Source organism: Aedes albopictus, chromosome 1 (assembly GCF_035046485.1).
Source record: "Aedes albopictus strain Foshan chromosome 1, AalbF5, whole genome shotgun sequence".
Classification (NCBI taxonomy): domain Eukaryota; kingdom Metazoa; phylum Arthropoda; class Insecta; order Diptera; family Culicidae; genus Aedes; species Aedes albopictus.
The window spans coordinates 227,741,227-227,757,927 of record NC_085136.1 but is presented as its reverse complement, the minus strand read 5'-3'; the positions used below and the strand labels follow the sequence as shown (position 1 = coordinate 227,757,927).

Genomic DNA, 16,701 nt, shown 5'->3' with positions numbered 1-16,701 from the left:
CGTAAATAAGACCAAATCATTGACTGTAAACATGGTCAACCCTTCCAGCTTTACGGCACACGCTATGTCCAAACGGAAGTATTATGAAAATCGAATGTCCCTCAAATGTTATTCGCTAGGATCGTAGCTTTGGACCTCTAGTTTCAGAATCTGTGCGGTTTAAAATATTTCATCTAGGGTTTTTTGATTTTTTTGATTTTTTTTCCTATTTTCCCATACAAATATCGAAAAAAGTCATTTTAAGGTCAATTTCGTCCCATATAAAAATGTATGGGAAAAAAAACCCAAGATGGATTTTTTTAAACCACACATTTCCTGAATATAGAGGTCAAAAAATATAGTTCTAGCGAATAAATTATGAGGTACATTCAGTTTTCATAATACTTCGCTTTGGACATAGCGTGCGGCAGCTTGGCAAGCAGTGGAGAATGTTGAAAGCTTCCAATATCTTGGTAACTAAATGGCGACATAGGTGCACGGATTAAGAAGGCGAGGGATGCTTTTGCGAGTTCAAAAAATGTATTGAAAACAGTCAGATTAATCAATACACCAAAATCATATTTTTCATCCCAAACGTGATGTCTGTACTGCTGTATGACGGTAAAACTTGGTGTGTATCAGTGGAGAACTGCAACCACAATCATCCTTCTTACTTCTTGATGCCTCACACAATGTATCGCACACACGCCTATGATTTTGCGTCCTGAGTTGGATGCTGCCTGGATTCATTCAGACGTAGACGCTGCCGTCGTATAGGACTTATCATCATCCCGTCGTGGCGCCACAGATTTCAGTTCGTATCCGATGCTGGGACCGTTCGGTCGTGTTTTCTGAAACCGCTTCCTCCCTCCGGTCTACGGTCGTGTAGTGTGTTGTGGCTGTGGAGTGTCTCTCAGGCACTCAGCTTCAGCTTTTTTTTTGTGCTGCCTACCCACATTGCTGGTTTCACTGCCGCTATCAACCGTGCTCCTCGTGCTGATATTCTAGTTATTCCTCTTTTATTTTGTTTCGTGCTGATCCCTTTTCTTATCAGTGAGCATATCTCGTCGCTTCGGGTGTTTGCGTGTACTGGCCGCCAGTCGTCCGTGTTTGCCGTTTGCATTCCTTTATCAGGAAACTTTTGTCCTTCTGTTCTTTTTTTTTTTTTGTTTCGGTCCGCGGCTTGTTTTTGCTGAAGCGGCTCATCTGTTTTGTGTTTAGTGCGCGGAGCGGAGAATAGAAGCGAACCATTGTGCGAAAGTGTGTACTCGTTTAAGCCGTAGTACTAAAAGTGAAACAATTAACTTGCCCATTGTTCCTGAATGGAGATAGAAATGGACAACCTACCCAGCAGTGAATGGAAGCTGTGATTTTGCGTCCCGCGTTAGTTCCGCAGACAATAGTGGTTTAAGAAGGGAGAGTGGGAATACCCATCATGTAAGTGTTTCGTTCCCGGTGGAAGCAGTCAAGTGGCAGGATATTTTTCACGAAAGGAGCATTCTGGGAGCTGGGAAATGGACTGTAAAGAAGAGTTATGGGGAAATATAACTTTGTCGTGTGAATATATTGTCTATCCGGTTGGAATCAAGACCGACATTCAATCAAAAATTGCCATTTTCTTGGTCCACAAGTGTCGCAACTGTTTCGCATCTAGTGCGCTGTGTTGCTGACATCAACGGGAAGGATGCGCACTGCTTTTGACATGATTAAAAAACGTCGCGAGTTGGGTCGCGTCGCGACTTGATTGTGCGAAGTCCGGTTTGGTGGCGGCCCGACAATACAATCTCTGAGAGATAGTTGAGCGGGCCCTTATGGTACCACAGAATCATTTCGGAAGTGTGGTTTGGGAGTCGGTGAATACACGGGAGTGAAGGGAGTAATCAATTAACTGATATATCTTCATGGATAGTTTAACTTAAAACGTCGAGCAATTTTACTTTTGAAAAATGCTTGAAGTTGATTAATGATTATTCATTCCTGCATATACTTCGGTAATTAAATACTATTAGATGCCGGGTTCTATTCCCTGTCAGCCCAGGAACTTCTCGTAGAAGAAATTTCCTTAACTTCCTTGGAAATAGAATATCTTCGTGCCTGCCACGCGATATACACATTGTCATTAGCAAAGGAAGCTCTCAGTTAATATCTGTGGAAGTGCTCATACTAAGGTAAGGTGAAAAGCAAACTTTATCCCAATTGAGACGTTACGTCCAAATTTCAAAAGAAATCTAGAAATTCCTAGGAAATATAGGATGAATTTCAAAAAAAAATCGTGAAGAAAATCCTGGAAAAAATCGTAGAAAATACATAGCGAAATAGTTTCGGAATTACTGAAAAACCAACCCTGTGTTAATTTCTACAAGAATGCTACCAAGAAACTTTTTAATTCCATAAAGTTAATTTGAGGAGGTTATAAACTGAATCACATAGCTAAAAAAAAATCACCTTGGTTTTATGATAATTCTCAAAACCTCTTGAAAGCAATTAGTGGCCTGGAGTTTTACCCGCTAGACCCCGGAAAGAAATTCCTACAAGAATGCTCCCTTTTAGGGGAGAGTGGGGATTCAGTAAAGTGTAACAGCCCATTCAAAAATTTCAGAGGTCTCATAGAAAAAGTGTGACAATGGGGTGAGGGGTGGTAAAAATGGGCAATTTTTGCGTGACGTGATTTTTGGGCACTCCCTAGGTATTCGTCCAAGAATTTCTCCAGGAATTCCAGGAGCAGTAAATTCCTCCAAGAACCCTTCTAAAAATTTCTCCAGAAACCTGCAGAACATTCTTCCCAAAATTACTCCAGGGATTCATCCGACATTACCTTCAGTCATTTCTTCAGAAATTCATCCAGGAATTCGTGAAGAAATTATTCAAGAAATTTCTACAGAAATTACTACAGGAAATCCTCAAAGAATTCTTCCAGGAATTCTCACAGGGATTTTATAAAAAAATTTCTTCATGAATTAATACCTCCATGATCCATCGGGAAACCTTTAGAAATTCCTCAAGAAAATATTTCTTGAACTCTAAGAATTAGTCTAAGAATTCCTTCAGGGGTTTCTTCAGAAATTCCTCCAAAAAAATCTTAAGGAATTACGCCGAAAATTTCTACCGAAACTACTCCAGGAATTTCTTAATAAATTCTTCTAGGCATTCCACCAGGAAATCCTCCAAAGATTCCCCCAGAAATTACTCCGGAAATTCCTTTAGGAATTTCTGTTATAATATCTACAGGAATTCCCCCAAGAATTCATGCAGTAATTCAGTCCAAGTGACGAACCAGCCAAGGGTTGGAAGTCTCTATAATAAAGATAAATCAATTAATCAATCCAGTTATCCTACCAAAAATTCCTCAAGGAATTTCTCAAGCAATACATCCAGGAAACTCTCCAAGACATGTGCCTAGAATTCTTCCAAGCAGCTCTCCAAAAATTTCTCTAAAAATTCTTACAGGACCTTCCCCGAGATTTTCATCAGGGCCCCCCTAAGACTTCTGCTAAAAATCCCTTCAGGAATTTTGACAGAGATAGCTCCAGGGATTTTTTTCAAGAATTCGTCCAAAAAATCCTCCAGATATTCCTTTATGAATTCCTTCAAGATTCTTCAGCGAAGCTCCAGAAAATCTGCATGAAATTCTCCTGGGACAACTTCAGGGATTCCTCCGAGAATTGCTTCAGGGAATTCTCCAAAAACTGCTCCGAGACTTCTTCCAAGAATTCCTCCAAGAATTCCTCCAAAATTTTCTTAAAATTTATCCAATTAATCTGCCTGGGTTGTTTTTTTAAGAATTCCTCCAGATATTCTTTCGAAACTTCTACTGAGAATTGGGTTTTTAAATTTAGAAAAATTCAATGATTTTTTATTTTTAAACGAAAGGACACCTTTTTCTGAACCACTATGATTTTTTTCAGATTTTTAGAACTTTATTTTGATACCCAAAATCAATTTCAAAGAGATTTTTTCAAACCACCTTTTGACAGCTGGGCAACTGCTTGACAGCTCCGCCCAGTACAAAATCCGACGAGGGGTGATTCATCAAAATGCTCCCATACAAACTTCAAATCAATTTTAAAATAGGTTCCCGGGCACCAAAATTCATGAAAATTTGGATTTCGGCTCAGTTTGGCATGCAGATTCAGAATATGAAATTATCTCAACACCGCTAAAGAAGCCAATTCCTCCAAGGAACTTCATGAATTTTTTCAGGAATACCGCCAAGACTTCTTCCAAAAATTCCACCAAGAATCTCTCTTGGAATTACTCCAGGAATTCCTTGAAGTATTCTTTCAGGAATTCTTCCAAGAATAAAGGAATTTCTTCATGAATTTCAAGAAATTCTTGAGGTAATTTCTGGAGAAAATCATAGAGGAATTCCTGGAGTATTTTCGGAAAGAATTCATGTAATAATTTGTGAAGGATTTTTTTGAAGAATTTCCTGGGGGAATTCGTAGAAGAATATCTGAAGGTTTTCCTTGCGGAATCCCTGAATTTTTATAAATTATTTTATCTTCTATTGTGGAGGAATTCCTTGAGGATTTCTGTAAGAATTCGTGGGAAAATTCTTGGTGGAATTCCTAAAATAGTCCCTGGAGGAATTCCTGGACTAATTCCTGGAGGATTTCCTGGAATAATTCTTGGATGAATTCCTGGTGCAATTCCATTAGGAGATTCTGCAGTTCTTCCTGGAGGAGTTCCTGGAGTAATTTCTTAAGGAATACCTGGTGTATTTGCAGGAGGAATTGCTTGAGGAATGACCAATTGAATTTCTGGAAGATTTTCAGGAGGAATCCCTGTGAAGAAGTCCTGGAAGAACACCTGTTGGAATTGCCGGAGGAATTCTGGGATGAATTTGTGGAGGAATTCCTGGAGGAACCCCTGAACAATTTCTGCAGGACAACGTGGAGGAATTTCTGAAGGAATTCCTTGATGAATTTGCAATAATTTCTGGCAAAAGTCCGGGAGGAGTTTCGGCATTAATTTTCTGGTGAAATTCCTCAAGTAATCCCTGTGATAATTGGGTTGTTTAGTGAATAAAATATTGCTTTTTCCTATAGCCTAATCGAAAGAGCTCATTTATCTGAGTATAACGTGATTTTATTGGATTCCATTACCTTTGTTTTGATGGTTAAATTAACAAAACAGTTTTAATTTTCGTGGATAGAATGACAGTTCAATCGATAAAGTGACAGTTCGACCCGAACAAAAAAATTTCCCCATACAAACTTTAAATGCATTTTAAAAATAGTTCCCGGACTCCGAAAATTATGAAATTTTGGATTTCGGCAAATTGGGCGGAGAATCAGATTATAAAATAATCGGGATACCCCTAAAGAACCCAATTCCTGGAAGAATATCTGGAAGAACCCCTAGAGGAACTCCTAAACAAATCCCTGGATTAGTGGATTGCTAGTGGAATCGCCTTGGGAATTCCAGGAATAATTCCTGCAGGAATCCCTGGAAAACCTTCTAGAGGAATTGCAGGAGAAATTTCTGAAGGAACTCTTGGGAAAATTACCAGGAGAAGATTTCAGAGAACTCCTGCGGAAATCCTTGGGTGACTCCCGTGGAATCGTGGAATTTCTGAAGGACTCCTGAAGGAATTTAAGAGGAACATCTGGAAGAACTCTTAGGTAATTTCCAACACTTCAAAATTCAAAATCAATACTAAGGTGGCCCACACTTATATGAAAAGCAAAAATTTCGAAAAATGCCAAGTCTTACCTCCTAAATCAGTTCTTTTGGACTCCCAGAAGCTACGTTCAAAATTTGAGCAAAATCGGTTGAGCCTAAAGGGGCGCTCAAAACGCTTGAAGTTTGTATGGGAAAACTTGGCCAAATGTATGTAGAAATTTAAAGTTTTCGAATTTTACCGCTAGGTGGCGCTGTAAGCGTTCAATAATCAAACCCTTTGGTATTATTGTAGGTGACTATATGCCAAACAACTTTGTCGAAGACCGCAAAGTGACCCAACGTCTGTGAAAAAAGTTATACCCTAGGCAAAATGAGGATCAACTTTATTGTTGTTTTTCCAATACATGTAAAAGAATAATATCAATAAGAAATCTCAATACTTTGCCTCACTTTGCCTAGGGTATAACTTTTTTCACAGCCGTCGGATCACTTCACGATCTTCAAAAAAGTTGTTTGACATATAGTCACCTACAATAATACCAAAGGGTTTGCTTATTGAACGCTTACAGCGCCACCTAGCGGCAAAATTCGAAAACTTTAAATTTCTGCATACATTTTTCCAAGTTTTCCCATACAAATTTCAAGCGTTTTGAGCGCCCCCTTAGGCTCAACCGATTTTGCTCAAATTTTGAACGTCGAAGACCGCAAAGTGACCCAACGTCTGTGAAAAAAGTTATACCCTAGGCAAAATGAGGATCAACTTTATTGTTGTTTTTCCAATACATGTAAAAGAATAATATCAATAAGAAATCTCAATACTTTGCCTCACTTTGCCTAGGGTATAACTTTTTTCACAGCCGTCGGATCACTTCACGATCTTCAAAAAAGTTGTTTGACATATAGTCACCTACAATAATACCAAAGGGTTTGCTTATTGAACGCTTACAGCGCCACCTAGCGGCAAAATTCGAAAACTTTAAATTTCTGCATACATTTTTCCAAGTTTTCCCATACAAATTTCAAGCGTTTTGAGCGCCCCCTTAGGCTCAACCGATTTTGCTCAAATTTTGAACGTAGCTTCTGGGAGTCCAAAAGAACTGATTTAGGAGGTAAGACTTGGCATTTTTCGAAATTTTTGCTTTTCATATAAGTGTGGGCCACCCTAATCAATATCCTATTCTAATCCTCCGGTAACGGTCCAATAAAGGCCCGAAACGTCGGATCAGAGTGAAAAATAACGTTTTAGCTGGTCTTCCGACTGGAAAAGCCGAAAACCATACCATACAAGTTTTCACAGTCGATAGCCCCCAAAACTACTTCAAAATACCATAAAGATCATTTGTAGGTGTGTCAGTGGATGCACCTATAACACCTAGATAAACACAAGACATTATGAGATACAACAGAAACTATCGTGAAATGATTACATCCATAAAGTAAAGAGATACAGAGTAGAGCTTGTAGGTCTTGAAGGTCTTAATTCCAACATAGTTTGAATGACCTAGATCACCAAGTGAATGTTGCTAAGTTACACTAGTTCACGGCATTTTTGAACTCGGTAAGCTGATGATCATTTTTGGTGTAGAATCATGCCCTAATTTCGAAAACGTGAAGGAAAACAATTACAGTAGAGCGAATTTTTTTTCGACTTTCCATACAAGGTTGATGATTTGAAATCGAATTTTGTTCTATTTTAAGCAAAGTCGCTCACTTCACACATCTCATTCTCCGCAATCAATGCTCCGATTGAGCTGATTTTTTTACTGTAACTCGCCTACATATGATATGTCTAATAAACATTGAAATAGAATTTTTAGATTTTTTTTCTTATTGAAAAAAAAAATACATTTCTTCATATATTTTTGGAAATATTGCCAAAATTAAAGGAGATCGTCCCAAAAACTCGTCAATATCTTGAATTTCATGAATCTGACGCCAAACCTTCATTTAGATGATCGAATGGTAGTGTATTCAGCTTTTAATTTATGGAAAGAGATTTGAAATTGGTTGAACAAAACGCAAGATATTTGAATTTAAGTAAATTCCATATTTAAAAAAAATGTTAAACTTAATATTGAGCTAAAACTCAAAAACTGCTCTACTTAAATTTTTTTGAAGCGTGATTTCGAAATCAGCGCTAAATTGTTCTTCAAAAATTTTAGTCGTTGACAGAAGTTCACAACTTTCGTTTTATTTTGTAAACTAGTGTTATCAGAATTGCACTCTGAGGCTCTAAGAATAGCGAAGATTATATTCCACGAGCATTTGCTACAATAAAAATATCCCAAGATTTACAGATATTGTGACCTATACTTTAAAATACATTAGGTCCATTTGTATGCCAGTGGACAAAACATAGAGATACTCGTAATATAATGACGTGCAACAGACACAATCGTGAAAGAGATATGCCGATAGAGTGAAGACAAACAAGAGTAGAGCCTCTGGACCTTGAATGTCCTGATTCCAGAATAGTTTGGAAAGCCTGGAATATCCCATGAATGTACCAAAACCAAAATAGTTGTGCACTGAATATTTTTTTTTAGTTATAGTTGTCCACGAATATTTTTTTTTTTACAATTAACGCATGTTACAATATGTTGATATCCTGGATATGGAGGTCATTTGCATTTCACGGAATGTAAGGACTGTTCATTTTATAAAGAGGACAACTTTGCAAGGCTATAAAAAGAAAACGCGTAGTTCAAATTTGAGCAGCCTTGGTTAGTTGTTCAGTACATTATATTAGCAGATAATAACCATATATAAATTGGTTTAAAATTTTTGAACTTCATAGAAATGTGGCAAAGTGTTTCGAGAGATCAATTTTTCAATTCCCAAAAACTAAAGATAAACACAAAATTTCTGTAAAACATCGGTGTATCGTTTTCAATTGCAAAAAAGTGTTTGCCATGCTGCAGCAGTTTGAGTGATACATATTCTGGCAAAATATAAACCTAATCGGAATAATGGTTGTTGATATATTAAAATTACAAATTGGACTCGATTTTCAGAATAAAATTTATTGTTAAACAAAAATGTATAAAAATATTAAATTTTGAATGTTTTCAATGGATCTAGTCGAAAGTACTAATAATGCAATTTCAAATGCAGAAAACCGCTTCTTGATAGCATTGTTGGCTTGGTTACTGTGCTTCATGGCAGTTACCGGAGATAAAACCGCTTCGTTCTATGAAGGTTCTTCTAAATAACGATGTACTTTATTGCAAATACAACGTAACAATGATGTCGAAAATAAAAATTAACATGTAGTTATTTTCAAATAAGGTATATAGTCACATAGGGTCAGACCTTGCTGAAAATAAATAATAATAAGCTTCTCTAGAATCAAAAACTTGCATTTATGGAGCAAAAAGTATGCAATTTTTCATTATGGCCATCATGAAGTTTTAAATTTATGATGAAGAATGTACTTTAAAGAATATTTTTCTTCGGTATCATTTAGAATGCGATTCTCTTCTATACTGGACAAATTTTGAACTGATTCCGTAGTGTTATTGCATCACTGGACTTAAATAGGTATTTTTTATCAATTTCATTGATAACAAGGCAACTCACTATATCAAGCTGTATAATCCTTGGTGCATTATTACTGACCAACTATTACACTCTACCTTTAGAAGAATAGTATTAGATCCCAACACATTGAAAAGTTCATGAAAATTTTAAAGTTATGTATGTGGAAAGTTGTGTAGAATTTTGAGAAATGGGGTTTTATTGAGTTTTAACGAAAACCGCTTCAGTTCCATAACTAAGGACAATTTGTATAATGTTATATTTTTCCTGCACTGTAGAATAGCTATGGAAATTTATGCAAAAAAAACGATAATGATTTCATTGAAAAATAAAAAAGATATCACACCAATAAGGTGTCCTCTTTATAAAATGAACAGTCCTTACAACTATCACAATATCGAGTTGCTCGTAACATAGCGAGATCTAAGGGACATCAACGTTACTAAATTTCTTGAACAGAGTGAACACAAACGATGGTAGATCTTGTAGATCTAAAGAAAATGAATTCCAAAGTAGTTTGGATTACCTAGATCACCCAATTCACGTACCATGAATTTTCTAGGGGTGCTTTGAGGCTTTTTGAGTATCGTTGACTATGTTCTGTGATCATTCATCGAGATTAAATTTTGTTTGAAATGTTGGATTTGTGACACAAACTTCGGAGAACTTTTGAGGCCTTAGAATAGCTCTGGGATCAAAACATCAACAGACTATGATAGGTTGTAATAGATCTCATGTCAAGGATCAGTGAAAACTATTGATGATTAGCAAAACGATGAAATTTGAGCAAAAACATGTAGAATACATAAAAATTACAAAAAGCCACGTATTTTCAGCTACCAGCAAAAAGGGGAGGGTGTAAAGGGGGGAGGTACCATGCATTTCTTAGCACAACTTTTCACCTTGACTATGAAAAAAACTCCAGGGTAAAATATTTAAAAAAAATGATATTGCATTTCTGCCAAAAGAAGATCGTCCCGGGTGTTTACGGGTTAATCAACATCAATATGGGAGGATTCATAATTGAGCCTTTTTTTTTTTACTTATTCGTTTATTTGGAAGGCTCGGGCGCCACAAGAGCATAACGGAGCCAAAATCATAATAACAAACATTCTTACATAAAAAAAAGTTCAAATAACAATAATAAGGAAAAAAAATCAATCGTGATAAAAATCAAATTGTTCCATCGGGGTGTTGGTAGCCTTGGCAATCCGCTGCTTGTCTTCCTCAATCAACGATCGTCGTTCATTTTCGTCGGTAATCCAATCATAACTGGCAATTCTCTGTGATATTCTCCTGGGTGCCACATCCGGGACGGTAGCTAAGCTGTTGTCATCACTTTCACTGGAGGAGGTGTTACTTTTGTTTTGCCTTTTGTGTACAGGTTGTGTCTGTGCAGATTCAGACTGACTATCTGTATCCAACGAACGTTGTCGTTTTGTTTCGGTCTTCTTTATCTTCTGCTGTCGTTTCGCACTTGTTTTGTCCTCTGCTACAATAGGGGCGCCACCATCTGACTGTTCATCGGATGTTTCGATTTCCACGGCTGCTGTCGACTGTTTTTGTTGTCTGTCACTCGTCCGTTCTCGCAAAACTGGGCAATCTTTTTTAAAATGCAATTCTGATTTGCAGCTGAAGCACTTCGGTTTGATTCCGTCGAAATACACTCTTCCCTTCCTGTTGCGGAAGTAGAGGATATCCGGAATTTCTCTCTCAATTTCCATATAGACACCCCGGACTCCGGTAAACAGATCCAGTAGGAAATCTGCCGGGAATCGCTCGCGTACTGTACGTTTGACCTTCCCATACTTCTGCATCACTTTGACCAGATCAGCATCCGATACTTCGGGTGGTAGATCGAACACGCGTACATATCGCGTGTTTCCTGCCACCGACATGCGAACCACCACTTTGTTTCCATTGACGTAATGGAACGGTAACGATTGGCTGTTGTTTTCGAACACAAATTTCAATGCTTCTGCGGATTTGAAGCGGATGAAAACCGACTTCTCATCCGAAATCTTGTAGGCCGTTTCCATCAGCGACAGGTCACCTTTGAGTGCTTTCACGAAGCCGGCCATATCTGCTACGGTCGGTTGCGCGGCATCTTCTGGGAACAGGAAAGCAAGCGTGTTTTTGATTTCAATTTCACTCGACATTTTGATCGGTATGCACTGTATAGAAACAAACAAAAGAAGCTAGCAACTGCACGAAACGTCTGTTCGCGTCGAGAGCTGATCATCCACTCATAATTGAGCCTTATAAATTTATCTATTTTTATATCTAGTTCATTTATTTGGGGCTCAATCGCGTATAACGCTTTCGGAGCCGAGGATCTTTCTTTGTACTTAATAGTATACATTATACAGAGTAATAACTTTTTAATGATATCTGTTAGTAATGGGTGGAAGCCAGGGTACTCGTGGCAGCTCGAGGTTAGAAGGTCACATTTTGAGGGATGGACAGGGTAAGGATTGGGCCAAAGGTTTCACTGCTCCTTAACCGGGGGTGAATCGCATCTTGCTAGCGTATTCGGTGCCTTGTGGTGTTGGTACGAACTTGTTGTGGGACTTGGTCTTCCGGATGGACAGGAGCAGCTCGGTAACACAAAGAGGACAAAACAGAGAAAATAAAACTGGAGAAGAAAACATAAGCGAATTAAACTTTTATACCAGCAGAGCGAAGAAAGTCATCATAACCGGAACCGCACTTAGTACAAGCATTGCTCAACGCGAGGTTAATTCTGTGTAAATGCGCGTCTAGCGAGTAATGGTTGGAATAAGTCTTGACATCACGCGAATGAAATTGCGACTTAGGTACATCCAAACCATACCACCATACTCGCAAAGAAACATTAGGAATAATGGAATGTGACCACCGTCCCAGCTGGCCATCTCGCCAATCATTTTGCCAACTTTGAAGAGAACTCTGGCGAACGAAATGGAAAAATTCATCATGTGAAATTCTTCTATCATAGATCTCACCTTCCTGTGCGCACACCTTTGCAAGAGAGTCCGCCTTCTCATTGCCATAAATTGAGCAATGTGAGGGGACCCATACAAAGGTAATCTTGTATGATCTTTCGACCAGTGCACCCATCTGCTCCCCTATTTTTGTAAGAAAGTAAGATGGATGTTTTACAGGTTTTATCGACCGGAGTGCCTCAATCAAACTAAGGCTATCCGAGAAGATGAAGAAATGGTCTGCGGGCATGTTGGAAATGATTCCCAAAGCGAAGTTGATTGCTGCCAGCTCAGCAACATAAACCGAACAAGGTTCCTGAAGTTTGCGGAAGGCGGTGAAATTTCCATTGAAGACACCGGTTTGGATCCATTTATGCGAGACCCATCAGTGAAGAATCTCTTACAGGAATTGACATTTTGGTACTTTTCGTTAAAAATGCGAGGAATAGATATACATCGAAGTTGATCTGGTATTCCATGAATAGCTTGTTTCATGGACAGATCGTATTTAACAGAGGAACTGTCATTAGTGAAGTGCACACGAGGAGCGTTATAACTTGGTAGGCTTATGTCAGACGACATGTAGAGCAGATAGACTCTCATGAATTTTGACTGAGTGTTCAGACTGAGCATTAATAGTCGTTTGTAAAGCTTAATGGTGTCTTCCAGGTGAGCACCCCACCATGTTCCGGTAATTGTTCGTAGAAAATTGATCCTTTGTTAACATTTTTGCACCAAATATTTAGTTTGGGTACCCCAAGTGCCTTTTGAATCAAATCAGACCCCAAGGTATTTCGAAGTCAAAGACTGGTCGATTTCTATTCCCAAAAGATTGAGTTTCAGTTGGGCTGGGTTCCGCTTTTTAGAAAACACAACCAATTGAGTTTTTTGCGGAACAAACTCGATCCCCAAATCTCTTGCCCAGATTGACAGATTATTTAGAGAACTTTGCAATGGTCTTTGCAACATTTCTGCATGTGGGCCTTTTAGAGAAACCACCGCATCATCTGCAAGTTGTTTTAGCGTGCATTTGCCTTCCAAGCAACTATCAATGTCTTTCACGTAAAAATTATAAAGCAAGGGACTTAAACATGAGCCTTGCGGTAGGCTCATGTAGCTAATTCTAGATGTTGTCAGTTGTACGAGATTGAAGCTCATGTGTTTTTCTGACAACAAATTATACAAGAAATTATTTAAAATTCCTGGAAGTCCACTATTGTGCAGTTTTTCTGACAATATGCCTATGGAAACTGAGTCAAAAACGCCCTTAATATCCGAGAAAACTGAAGCCAGTCACGGCGTGTGTATGGGAAAGGTTTATAACAAAAAAAATAGGCATCGTCAAATTTTTCGCTATTCAAAAATAGAGGCTTTCAGCTTTCATTTGCACGGTCCCTCAAAAAAACCACCGAGGGATCTCGAACAACTTTTCAGAATACTGTTTTTCCCCATACAAAATGAACGGTTCCAAATTAATCCCTATTTCTACTTAACAAACATACCCAATTTTTGTATGAAAAAGTTCCCCCGATGGAATATTTCGATGATGGGCTTGAATGAAAGCTAGAAGCGTCAACTTTCACGTAACGTAAAATTTAGCGATGCTTATTTTTTTGTAATAAATTTCTTCTACCAGACACACCGTGCAGTTGCTCCTTTTCCGCAAAGGCCAGTTGAATATCTGTTGAAAGCAACGCTAGACAATCGTTTGTTCCTTTACCCTTGCGAAACCCGAATTGTGTATTTGAAAGCAAGTTATTCGATTCGACCCAATGATCGAGTCGTGTTAGGATCACTTTTCAAACAATTTCCTTAAACATGATAAAATAGCAAATGGGCGGTATGAATTAGGTTCAGACGCTGGTTTACCAGGCTTTTGAATAGCTATTACTTTGACCTGTCTCTATTCATACGGAACGATGTTGTTCTCCATTAATGAGTTGAACAGGTCCAGTAATCGTGTTTTCGCGATATCTGGGAGATTCTTTAGAAGATTGAACTTTATCATATCGCGTCCCGGAGCAGAATTGTTTGAAGAAAGAAGAGCTATAGAGAACTCCAGCATGGAGAATGGTCTGTCCAGAGAGCCGTCTCCTGAGGAAGTTTCCCAAGAGAGCGCTTCAGCTGGGACCTAGTCTGGGCAGACCTTTTTCGCGAAGTTGAATATCCAGCGATTGGAGTATTCGTCACTCTCATTAGAGGATGAGCGGTTTCGCATGTTGCGAGCCACTCTACAAAGCGTTGTCATCGAAGTTTCTCTTTTAACATTGAAATGTCGATGTTTCTCTTTTAACAATGAAATGTCGCCAATAACTACGCTTTTTCGCTTTCAGCAGGTTCAATCATCATCCCAGCCTGGCGGTGGCTGGTCTTCTTTTGAAGGTTGCACTTGGAACACGTCGTTTTTGTGATTCTAATGCACTCTTGTATAACAGTTCAGACAGGAATCGATATTTATCCAAAGGTGGGAGGGAATTGAATGATTCAATGCCAAAAGATACCGCTTCTGCTTATTTTTGCCAATCGATATTCCTAGTGAGGTCAAAAGGAACCTGAATTGGTTGGCCTGACCTTTCACTATTATGTCACCACCGTCAAGGTTATAATGGGCAAGTGATCACTACCATGAGGATCTTCAATCACCTTTCACGAGCAATTGAATGATAGTTAACTCGATCTCAGTGATAGGTCAAGGCGAATTTTATTGCCGTCAGATGCAATACGTGTCACTTCACCTGTATTTAAAATGTTCAAATTGAAATCGTCGCATAAATCATAGAAAATGGCCGCTCTATTATCGTCATATGGTTCGCCCCATCCTGTACCATGTGCGTTCATATTACCCAGAATTAAAACTGGATGTGATAGTGAAGAAACCGAATTCCAAAAAAAATCAACTATAGCGAATAATTGGTACTTTTGCCATAATTGGAACACTCACCCTAATAATCTACCCAAAAATTGAAAAAAGTGTCACATAGATCATAAAGTATATCACACCAATTAACGGCAATCGTTGACGTTAATTTTACGCATTCCGTTGACGTTAACGTTAACTGGCAAGAAAATTAACGCAACGCCGTTGACGTTGATTCTGACGCAAATTAACGTTAACGGCGTTAATCGTTGATTACGTTGACAACACTGTTCCAAACATTTAAAAAAGTTAAGTGAAATTTTTTGACAATTCGATTAACAAACATTAATTCTTGCCTACTAAGACCAAACTATAAAATCAGGAAGCAAAAAAGGTCAGATTCGAATCACCCCTCGCAGTTTTATAACCAGCGTGAAAATCTGGACAAGGAGCCAGATAATCCAAATCAGGCGCATTTGTTAATCAATTTTCAAGTTTGATGCTCTTGAAAACCTGAGTAGTGGTTCAAGTCGGTTATTGTGACAACTATATTTGTTTTTTTTTATTTCTTTGTATGTGTGAATTTTAACTAAAGCTAATTCTTCACACCATATTTGTATTCACTGATGTTCGACCACAAATTCCTTCGAGACCTCTCTCAGATTGCTACAATGATTACCTGCGGTCATGAGGGTAACCAATTGCACTGGAAATTTGAAATGTCTTCATTTACTTCTAACTGAATTTATACCCAAGACTCCGTTTGAAGAAAAACGGTACTACAGCCAGTTAACCAAATAAATCAAAAAGAATTAGATCGTGTGTCATTGTGGACATTGAACTTAAGTTTTAATTTATAAATTAAACTCATAGCGATAACGCTTTTTCGGTAGTTAATAATAGGAAATAATTTATTGAGTGTTACCAATATGGTTTGGTGTTTACTCGACCGCCCGTTCCCACGATTTAGCTGTAAAAGGCAGCAAAACTGACACAACCTTTTTTACTTCCAAATCTCCCTGGGAGGCACAACCGCCGTTATCAGCATTCAGTATAAAACACAGATGAAGCCAAAGGAGATGTTATAGAACGATGTTCAATGATGAGAGAACGATGACGACGACGGACCCAGAAACGGACACAAATGAAAATGATGGAACGCATATTGTCATGCGAACGCCGCCGTCGGTAGGCGGAGTATAGTGGTTAAAAATGCGAAAAACGTTGGTATTTCGAATGTAAAAATAAAAGATATTTTTTATACGTTTGATAAATAGTCAAATACCATTTTGTTCAAAAGTTAAAACAGTGTCTTTGGCATATCAGCCCCTATAGCAGAAAAAGTAATCGCTCCGGTATTAAGCATGAGCAATGCGACCATGTTGAGGCTGACGAGTTCAATTCCTGGCTGGTCTAAGATCTTTTCGTAAAGGACATTACACTGCCTTCCACGAGCGAAGAGTATCTTCGCTAGCTTTCAGTTCAGTTAATAACTTTGGAAGAGTTCACAGAGCCCTAAACATTGAAGCAGGCTTTGTCCCAGTTGAGATGAATGACAAGATGAATTAAAGAGATAAAATATAGTTCTTTTTCTGTTTTGGATAAATTTATCAAAAACCAAACAAAAGTTTTCGTATAAAATGCATATCAACTTTAAAGCTTTGAAAAACATAGCACACCAAAATGCTATTTTTTTTCGCACGGAAAATGTCGACGATCGTGTTTTTCGCAAGTTCAACC

At 38.3% G+C, this 16,701-nt stretch overlaps 1 protein-coding gene across 7 annotated transcripts in view; it reads left to right on the top strand.

The window, feature by feature from the left end:
• The first annotated feature begins 707 nt into the window (after positions 1-707).
• The window catches only part of LOC109430165 (protein tolkin), a 198,592-nt gene continuing 182,598 nt past the window's right edge, over positions 708-16,701 (top strand). For 6 of the 7 annotated variants that reach the window (XM_062846366.1, XM_062846365.1, XM_029857597.2 and 3 more), the window contains exon 1: positions 708-1,416. The gene's annotated coding sequence lies outside the window, so the exon portion shown is untranslated. The remainder of the gene's footprint in view (positions 1,417-16,701) is intronic. The other variant, XM_062846367.1, reaches the window with a different exon arrangement.